This window comes from Stegodyphus dumicola, chromosome 9, assembly GCF_044657685.1.
Source record: "Stegodyphus dumicola isolate Sdum_Otavi_A_Nest chromosome 9, ASM4465768v1".
Taxonomy (NCBI): domain Eukaryota; kingdom Metazoa; phylum Arthropoda; class Arachnida; order Araneae; family Eresidae; genus Stegodyphus; species Stegodyphus dumicola.
Genome location: NC_140776.1, coordinates 117,161,243 through 117,172,444, shown reverse-complemented (window position 1 = coordinate 117,172,444; position 11,202 = coordinate 117,161,243). Strand labels below are relative to the sequence as shown.

Below are 11,202 nucleotides of genomic sequence, written 5' to 3'. Positions count from 1 at the left end.
CAAGTTCTGCGGATGAGCAACCTAAGTCTTCCTTGATGGCAGATCTTATACCTAAAAGAACGAAAGGCAATGCTTCCAGCCATGATTTTGATTCGAGTAGATGACATTTGAGACTTGCTTTTAAAGTTCGGTGTTGTCTTTCGATCAGGCCATTTGCCTGTGGATGGTACGCAGTTGTAGTGTTTGTATGAAAACCAAGATATTTTCCTAAAGCTTGAAAAAGTTGGCTATCAAATTGCCGACCTTGGTCAGATGTTATGCGATTCGGAATTCTAAAGCGTGAAAACCAAGTATAAATCAAAGCTTTAGCAATAGATTCTGCTGATTGATCTTCTAACGGTACCGCTTCGATCCATCGTGTATAACGATCGATGATGGTTAGAAGGTATTTGAATCCTTTGCAAGGAGGTAGCGGACCCACCAGATCTATGTTTAAATGCTGGAATCTGTGTGGAGGTACTTTGAATTCTCCCAAAGATGAATGTGTATGTCTGTGAACTTTAGATCTTTGGCAAGATAAACCCAGGCAGCATGCATTCGTAAATTGCACGAGAAAAATACGTGCAATTTACGAATGGCCTTTCGTATAAAAAACGTTCAAGTTGAACGTAAAAATATCATAAAAAGTGTCCAGTGGCAATTACTAAATATTTACGTATATTTTTACGTTATACTATACGTAACTTTTACGTAAAATTCAGGTATATTTACGCGAAAGACTACTGTTTATTCGCAACTTTTACGTATAATATACGTAAATTTCACGGATTTACGTATATTTTTAGTAAAAATTTACGTATATTTATCGCATATACGCAAATCTCAATTTTTTGCTTCACGTATGCGTATATATTTAGTAAAAATTTACGTAAATTTCCCAGATTTTTTCCTGTATACAAACGTATATATTAGGTAAAAATTAAGGTAGATATTCCCCGTATTTTAAGGTACAAAAACGTATATATTTGATAGTAATTGACCTAAATCTTCCCTGTTTTCTTTGCATATGCGAATGACTGGTAAAAATTTAATCTGATGTATTCTCCACTTTACTGTGTATAAATGCACATTTTTTGGTAAAAAATTTGCATAAATCTCCAATTACCTTTTCACTGCATTTTTCATAAAATGTACTTATTTTAATCTCATATTTCTTATATAAATCTATGCAAAAACTTTCTGTATGCTATGATTAAAAGGTAAAATAATTTTTATATCAAATTCTTACATATCTGCCTTTTAGTTATGTACAGCAATATGGAATATATATAACTGAAAAATTTAAATGCACTAGTAAATGAAAAAAAAAAAAATCTATTAAAATTATGTAACACTTAAAGGCTGAAAATGACTTTTAATATTTCATTTCAAAGTGACTACAAAATATGCAATAAATTTCGTAAAAATCAATTGATTTAAAACATAGAACTCAGGTTTACAAAATTTATTGCATATTTTGTAGTCACTTTGAAATGAAATATTAAAAGTGATTTTCAGCCTTTTAGTGTTATGTAATATTTGAATAGAAATTAATTTTTTTGCATTTAAATTTTCCAGTTATATATATTCCATATTGCTGTACATACCTAAAAGGTGGATATGTAAAAATTTGATATTAAATTAATTTTATCTTTTAATCATAATATGCAGAACATTTTTGCATAGATTTATATAAAAAATAAGAGATTAAAATAAGCACATTTTACGAAAAATGCAATAAATAGGTAATTGGAGATTTATGCAAATTTTTTACCAAAAATGTGCACTTATACAGAGTAAAGAGAAGACATCGGACTAAATTTTTACCAAAGTCATTCGTATATGCAAAGAAAACATAGGGAAGATTTAGGTCAATTATTATCAAATATATAAGTTTTTGTACCGTAAAATACAGGGAATATCTACATTAATTTCTATCTAAAGTACAATATAGTTAATTAACAAATTCAGTAAACGAATGTAGCACAAAAGAAAACATCATACATTTAGATTATTTGAATGAGTGTGCTAAATTTTAAAATTGTTAAATATAGACCAGGAAATTGTAGAAAACTTACCTTTTCCAATAGTTTACCAAGTTGACTTTGTTATTTTCCTTGAAGATGAATGTTTAATGTCACAAATGTTTCATTCATATCTTCAGATAATACACAAATATATACATATTTATTTATTAAAATTCAGTTTATCCCAAACATGTTAAAGAAAATATTAATTTGCATGCAAGTTAATCGAGTAACTTTTGTTTTAATTACACACATAATTATGATATGTAAAAATTTTACATTTATCAGTCAATCTTGCAATGTATTGTAATCTATTATTGTTGTATTTCTCAGTTTAAAATCTTATAAATATATTAGATCAGTACTAAAAGTTCACCTCTACAAAAGAAATGCTTTATTGAGGTAATTTTAAAAAGTTCCCTTTTACAATGTAACTGTTAATTTCATAAATAAGTTCATAAAATTATGCAAATTCAAAATTACCTAAATATGTTCTTTATTTTATCTTATATACCAGATAAAATTTTAAAAAGTTAATTTGTTTAGGAATATTGAAGTTTTTAAATATTTATCTCATGTGACTTTTTCTATAACATCATTAAAAATGTACATGTTGATGTGGACATACCAATTATTTTTTTTCATCAAATAGCTTTATGGTATTAAATGATTTAAAAAGAGGCAACTGGACAAAAGAAAGCAATTAGAAGTTGGCTAATTTTTTATTAATTTGTTGTCAAATGCTGTGCATTTTAGATTATGCTCATATGGTGACAATGAGTTATTTAAATTATAAAATTATTATGAACATATCCCACATAAATTAACAAGTATAAAATTTCAAGTTGTTTGAAGTATTACGAACTGTAATACTTGCAAAAGAAATACACATGAAATTAATTTAAGAATTAGGTTTATTTTACAGGTATTCGAAAACTGCAATTACTGTTAAACAATAAAAACTAACATTAAATCTGAAGAGCATATTTTTTTCAATAATAAAATTCAACATAGACTCCATGCAACTTCGCCATATTTGTTCTATAGTTCACTGTCTTTAATATACTGCTCGATTTTTGTAAAAGTGAATTCTTTGTCACCCAATGTTTTGAGAACAGCTCCTAAACAAGAAAAAGAAAAATTTGTAATAATTTCACACTTCAGATGTTTTCAGTTTTTAAATATAGTTGAAGTATTAAAAGATGCATATAAAATGCACTGAGTCATATTTAAAAATTTACATTTCAGTAATTAAAAATTTAATTTCATACTATCACACAGTAAGCTTCAATTATATACCTTACACAATGCCTATAATTTCAAGTAAAAAATACTTAAGATTTGTTTAGAACTGCAAGGTTGAGAAAGTCTTTAATGGCTATGTTTGTATTTAAGTACATGAGAAAAAACTTAATTTTGTATTAATTATATTGCATTAGCCTTTTCAATTTTACTCCTACATATAGTAAAGAATATTCGCTTTCTTACAGATAACTTTTTCTTAAATAAAGAGTAAGCAGAAAACTAATCACAAGACTATATACATATAACAGAATACTTCATAAACATATACATGTCATTAACATACGTATATGCATTAACAGGCTATTTTACACATTTCAATAAACCATAAACCAATACACAATCAAAAGTATTATCAGTAAATTCCTCCAAAATCAGAGCTTTAATTATGATAACAATGGCATCTCAGTTTGCAATATAAAATATTTCAAGTCTACATTTATGTGCATTCTAAGCAAACAGAAAGCTGAATAACAATAAAATTATAAATACCATAAAAAAGTTAAGAGCCACGTAGAATGATAGCAAGACTAAATGAAGTTTTTCTTCAAAAATCAATTTAAATTCAAAAATTTGCCTTCCTGTTTTAACATCTCAAAATAGAGTTACTGCTTTCACTAACTAAATTTCCTGTCTTGGCAAAATAAAAATTGTCACTTCTGTTGCAGGAAATATTTGCTGCAAACTTTGTATGCAAATAATCCAGTGAAAAAATTTTAATTGTGGCTTGAATATTTTCTTTATTAAATAAATGAAAAATTCCCACATATTAATTTATGATCCACATGAAGCTTTTTACCTCTACCATATCATGCAGCTATTTTAAAATATATACTCTCATATAAAAGCCACAGAATTTTTTTAAGAATATTAATATAGTATAAATCATTAATAAATCTTCTAAAAACAGTCCCAAATTTCTGAATTTGATACTCAAAACATAATTCTACGTAACTGTTAATGTACGCATTTGCTTGCACATACTTAAAATGAATTATACACACAAAAACTTAACATATTAACTTTAATAAATTCTTAATTAGCAGGATGACTCAATTAAGGCAAAATATGAAAGAAATCTACCTGATGGAATAGTTGTAAAAGATATATTTAAAAAAAGCTAATATTGTTTACCTTACACATGGCAGAAATTGAGTAAACTGTATGCAGCTGAATTATTTATTAGGAATAGAAGTTAGATCAAAGTACCAAAGTCACACTAAGGCTTTAACCATTTGGGTGCAAAGAAGCATCTCTATTTAAAAAAGAATAATTTAAAAAAGCTAATAGAATTTTATAACTTTTACAATCTAGTACAAATATTAGACACATAAACAACACTAAATGCCATTATTTACTTGCATATTTTCCTTCTTTGTGTACTTTACTCCTTAATTTTTCAGGATATGATTTAGAAACAGAGTTATGGTAAAAATGTATACTGGTAAAAAAAAATATTGCTGAAACTGATAAGTCCTTTAAATTATATATTATAGTGCAAAGAGGGATGGAATATGTGACTAAATATGATAAATCAGATTACTATAACATTAAACAAATAATATGAAAAACTGAAAAAGAAATTTTATTTGAAATTATTTTTTAACTCATGGAAAGACAGACAGTATTTCCAACTTATTAAATTCAATTATATTTTACCTTCGTCAAACCAATATCGGTAACAGAGTTGTATTTAAAATCGGTGCTAAGCTAAAGCTGCTTTCTTGCCTAATTTTATACTATTGAAAATACCGGTAATTGTCAAAGTTATTCGTACTCAATATGTGTAAGATTATTAATGAGCTGCCAAACCGCAGTTAACCATCTAATATACTACATTCAACGTTATTATTTTTCTTTTTGAATGTCAGGTTTTCATTATTTCTGCCAATATATCTGTAACAGGACATAAAGATTGAGTTAATGTAGAATAGAAAATTACCTTGCAAGTTAGCACCTTTACCTTAGTGGCAGTACTTCTTTCTCTAGAAAAAACATTTGAAATTATTATACTTAAACAAAAAATTCATATTTGTTACAGCAAAACATCATTAACACAATAAACCAGAGTTGAATGCAAATTCAGTTTAACTCCATTCTTGAAAACTAGTTTATTACTTTCAATTTAATTTTAAAATAATAAAAAATAAGGTACGTATTATGATGACTACCTAGATATCTCGCCTAAACTGGCAATCCTTGTAGGTTATACAGGTTAACCCTAACATAGGTTATAGAGGGCACTAAGATAGAGAGTATTAATCCCACACTAGAGACTAACATTTGGTAGGAACAGTTTGAAAAGTGAAACAGATATTTATAAGTGAACCAATGCAAAACAAAAACAATAGTTCTTTAGGGATAAAGCCCCTTTAGACTTAATAAATACGAGTAAATTAACAGCTTTTAGCTATTTTTTTTTCTTGTAGAAAATAGACATACAGAATATTTTTAGAAAATAACAGTACTTTAAGCATGCATTTTCCACATATTTAACACAATAATTCATTCTAGCTCTGTTGCAATACTGGCAAAGGTACTCCTCTGTTATTAGGACGGGATTCAGAAATGTACAATGAAACCTCGAGATACGAGGAAAGTATGAGCAAAATACGAGCATTAATTCGAGTAACGAGCAATGAGCCAGGCTGTTGGTACGGGTGGCGCCATTTCCCTATCCGGGTCAACTCGGGGAATCCCCTTGACAGATCACTCAGTGTTCTTTTATATACGTGTTTGTGCACTTGTAAGTTAATTGTTTTGACATTTAACGTGAAAATAATTATTTCAAGATGCCTCGCAAGAAGATTGTTGCCTCAGTGCTACAAAGAAAAATAAGGAGGCCCATGGCCGTCGATATCAAGAAAGAAATCATAGATAAACATAAGCATGGTAACGGAATTGACGAAGACTTGCGGCCTTTCAACATCGAAAATCTATACTATTCTGAAGAAGCAGGAAGAAATTAAGAAACCTGATGTAGCCAAAGGAATTATTGTTGCTTCCAAGCACCATAAAAGTACTCCTAGATGTTGAGAAGCTGTTGCTGGTATGGATTAATGAGAAGGAGTTAAAATGTTGGTAACAAAGTTAAACTATTGTTATATTATTTACCAGTGTTATTTATTAGGAAAAATTGACTTGATATTAAAATGTTGATATTTTTTGGGGTGTGGAACGGATTAACTGAATTTCCATTATTTTCAATGGGGAAGCTTTTTTTCTAGATACGAGAAATTCGCTATACCAGCTGAATGCTGGAACGAATTAAACTTGTATCTCGGGGTTCCACTGTAGATATGTAAGCATGTGTATATGCATGTATGTGCATATATGTGTATAAGTATACAAATATATACATAAAGAATATACACATGCACACACGAGCACCTACATTTAAAAATGCATGCATATAAACACACATTTCTGAATCTGGTCCTGATAACAGAAGAATACCTACATGAATCATAGGATTTACATTAATCAGTTTTATTAGAATTCTTAAATGCAGAGGATTTACATTAATCAGTTTTATTAGAATTTTTAAATGCAGAGGATTTACATTAATCAGTTTTATTAGAATTCTTAAATGAAATCTTCACTATCCGAAAATTCAGTTTCATTTCCAGCTGAAACTGTATCAGGACAATCTCATTTATATTATTTCCCTCTAACAACTGAACATTTTGAAAACCTTTTCTATTCCATGGAAAACTAATGCTACATTAAACATACATTTTCTAAATCTGAAAATTTTAAGTTAGCTTAGAAACTGTAATCATTCTTAAAAAAATTTTAATTTATGCAGATGTTAGATCAATAAAATTACTTTCCTGTGAAAAAGTAATATGGCATTGAACAACACGATTTTACACATCAAGATATACTGAGTGAAAATTCCTGAAATGTTTTATTTCTTGGTATCTCTGCAAGAATTGTATAAATAGGACTACCTCCCTTTTTAAAAAAAAAAAAAAATGTTTAGTAAATACTATGAAGAAAATTGGTTACATTATTTACAGTTCATAATTAATAGAAAATAAATCATTTCTTAGCTTATCAGAATTTATTTTTATCACATTCATAAACAGTACTAATTTAAACAAACATACCATTATGATTTCAATAACTATGAAATAGAAAATCCAAATCTGCATCTTTGATGGTCTAGTAGATTGGACGTCTCGTTTACTACAATTCAGCAGGGTGCTGACTCCCCAGACTGTAATATATATATATATATATATAATTAATTTACAAGGGAAAAAGCAACAAAAATATAAACAATTTCTTGGCTTTATATAAGCATTTTTGCACAATTACAATTTAAATTTTTTTAACTATCTAGTTATATCAAAATACATGATTTAGTAAAATATAATTCAAATAATTTAAGGTATTTTAGATCAAATACTAATTTTTCAGTAAATTTTTTCATGCAAGTCTAATAATCAACATAACTATCAAGTTTTGACTTCGAAAATTATGTTTAGAGAAACTTGAGGCTGCAGTAAATAGTAATAAATTTATTCAAAACTGAAAGTAAAGCATTCTTACTTTATTTTCTTTCTTTAACTATGGCAGATCTTTTAAAACAACAAAATCAATCAAACAAAAAAGAAATGCATTCATGAAAGGACTTAAAACTTACTTATTATTCATGAAAGGATATATTTCAGTAATTACAAGTGCATAAAAATTCAGTATATATATATATAAAAAAAAAAAAAAAAATGAACACAGATTTGGAACAAAGTACCTGTGTTTCTATGGCATAAAATTTCCTTTTTTAATAGCACAATATCTTTGAGTTAAAGATTATATATTAAAGCAAATTTATAAAACTAAATTCAAAAATAAGAAATTAAATTATTTTTAGAGAAAACACTAAGCAAATAAAAAATTTTGAATTTCATAAATAAATGAAAGTTACATGCTTTATTTTTTGGCATAAGGTAAATAACATTTCCATAACAGATTTCTGAACAATTAGTCATGTTAATATTGCCTTTCTTTTTCCATTAAAAGCTATTTCCTGCTTAATTACAGTATGCTTTAAGATAAATATTAAAACGTTTGAGTAAAAATAATATAACTATAAAAAGGTGAGACACATACAAAAAGGAGTGACACAAACAGTAAGAAACAGAGTAGTGCAAAATTTAACAGTACCAAATCCTGAAAATGAATCATTAGGCACGTACACAAAAGAACAACACATGGAAAATCACATTTCCTACACAGACGCTATTTATAAAATTTTATATAGGTGAAGAAAATACGAGTATTAAACACTGAAAATATAAAATATTCACTTACTTTCTTCAAATAATTAGTAACTTCGATGGATTCAGTCACAAACGCCAATCCACGAACAAACAGTATTCTTTGCGACTTTACCATTCTTTTCGACCGCCATTGCTGAGTGCTGACTTCACAAATATCCCGCCACAACCGGAAGTAGAAAGTGTCTGCTTTGCCATTGGTCAGTGAACAAGAATTGCAACGCTTTTTTTTTCCTTTATAATTAAACATATTAAGAAAGCCTCTAAATTAGCATATGAAATAAACTTACTTTTGCATTATATAAATTTATATTCACAGCATCTCTGTATTAAGGTAATAATTAAATTTTTCTACGAAAAATAGAAATGTCTGTGTATGCGCATGCTCAGTGTATAATCGTAAATCCGGTTAATTTTTATAAGTTAGCGTAAAATTAACTATGCAAATTTTGAGTTCATTTAACTGGACCCTTGTACTTATTCTGTAGATCTCCATATTAAGAATGTCTTTAATTGTTTCAGGAAAAATATAATATAATTATTTATTTACATTATTTATTAATTTTTTCCTCATATAAAAATTATTAAAATCGCTATATCATATTTTCCGTACATTAAACAAAATTTAAAAAAATTAGCCTCATATGATTTTTATAACAAAGATTAAAGGAACTGAAATATATGTAAAATATCAGGATTCAGCTTGCAATTTCGTAGAGTTATTATTATTATTATTAAATAAAAATATTAGTATATCTTTGATTATAATTAATGATCCTTTGGTCTACATTAAACTATTGTTCAAGAAGTTAAACGTTTTCGAGCATCTTCTGCTGTATTTATTATTCTATTCCTCGACATGAAAGATTTGCTAGTGTTATTCCAATTTAATTGCCCACATTTGCTAAATAAAATAAGGCGAGTATTGTACCAAACTCAGTAAGTACACAAATTTAATATACAGCTTATTATAGTTAAATGGGTAATAGGATTTTCATAAAAGAAATTAAATTGTGTAAATTAATGTAAGTGTTGATATGAATAAAAATAACAAAATTGATATAAGAAAATAAATAAGTTATTTTGAAGATGTTAGAATTAAAAAAAATATAATTTTTTCCAAAAATGCACGTAAAGATTTAGCTCACATGTTAAAATTTATAGAAAAATTTTAGCCTCATATATGAATGCCCCTTTTTTCATGTTCGTCGACAAGGAAAACAAAGTGAAATGCCAGAAATACACTAAATATTTTGAATTAATAAACTCCATTTTTAATCCTTTTAGACTTCGTATAATATCCGTAAAAGTGACGAATGAAATATACCATAAAGGCAGTAGTTTCTTTCAGAACATTCGGATTCGTATAATATGCGTAAAAGTGACGAATAAAATATACCATCATGGCGGTAGTTTTATCAGTACATTCGGATTCGTATAATTTTCGTAAAAATAACGTATGGAAAATAACGATCAAGAGTCAACAGTAACTTCAGCCTTTTTCATTCGTATAAATTTAAAAAATCGTAAAAAAGTAACGTGCAAAAAATACCATACCCTTATTTCACCAAAATTATACATATATTTTTGGAGACGTGCTGCCTGGGAACATGCTCTAGTCCATAGTTGGCAGTCTTTATTCATATTGGGCCATATGAAACGTCGTGTTATCAATTTTATCGTGGATCTTATTCCAGGATGAGATAAATTATGGATTGAAGAAAATATTTTCTGCCGAAACTTTGCAGGGATGTATGGTCGATTATAATTTGTAGAAGTATCACAGTAAATTTTCTTGTCGTTGTCCGGTATAGGGATCTGTAGGATTTTTAAGTTTGGGTTGTTTTTTAGAATCTCCAAGTCGTCATCTTCTTGACAGTCTACTATAGTTTGTAAGTCTATTGCAGATGGTACAGAAATGGTGTCTATGCGAGAGAGAGCGTCAGCGACGGTATTTTCATGCCCTTGTATGAATCGGATATCGGTTGAGAACTGGCCAATATATGACAGTTGTCTAGCTTGTCGTGGCGAAGCTTTTTCCAAATTTTGTTGGAAGGCAAATGTTAGTGGTTTGTGATCCGTGTATATTGCAAAAGTTCGCCCTTCTAAGATGTATTTGAAATGTTTTACTGCTGTATAGATGGCTAAGAGTTCTCTACCGTAGGCACTATATTTTTGTTGTGCTGATGTCAAATTTCGGGAAAAGAAACTTAAAGGTTGTTTTTCATTATTCACAATCTGATGTAAAACGGCTCCAATGGCAGTATCGGAAGCATCAGTTGTTAGCGATATTTCAGCCTTTTCGGATGGGTGAGTTAAGTTTGTGGCATGAATAAGTGCATCTTTTAAGATCTGGAAGACGTTTCTTGTTTCTGCCGTCCAGGTTATTTCTTTTCTGCAGTTCTTTTTAATACCACTGAGCAATGTTGTTAAAGGTTGTTGCAGTTTTGCACAATTTGGTATGAATCTGTGATAAAAATTCACCATACCTAAAAATCGTCTTAAACTAGTAAATGACTTTGGTTCTGGGAAATTTTTGATGGCATCAACTTTCGTTGAGAGAGGTTTAAGTCCTTCAGCTGACACTTCGTATCCCAGGAATGCAAGTT

At 28.4% G+C, this 11,202-nt stretch overlaps 1 long non-coding RNA gene across 1 annotated transcript; it reads right to left on the bottom strand.

Moving 5' to 3' along the window:
• Positions 1 to 2,906: 2,906 nt before the first annotated feature.
• LOC146995464 (uncharacterized) lies at positions 2,907 to 8,774 on the bottom strand. The gene is made up of 4 exons (XR_015043071.1): positions 8,628 to 8,774; positions 7,421 to 7,530; positions 5,251 to 5,293; positions 2,907 to 3,127 (listed from the first exon to the last, which is right to left on the bottom strand). It is a non-coding gene; the product is annotated as an uncharacterized LOC146995464 (long non-coding RNA).
• Between the last annotated feature and the right edge of the window lie 2,428 nt (positions 8,775 to 11,202).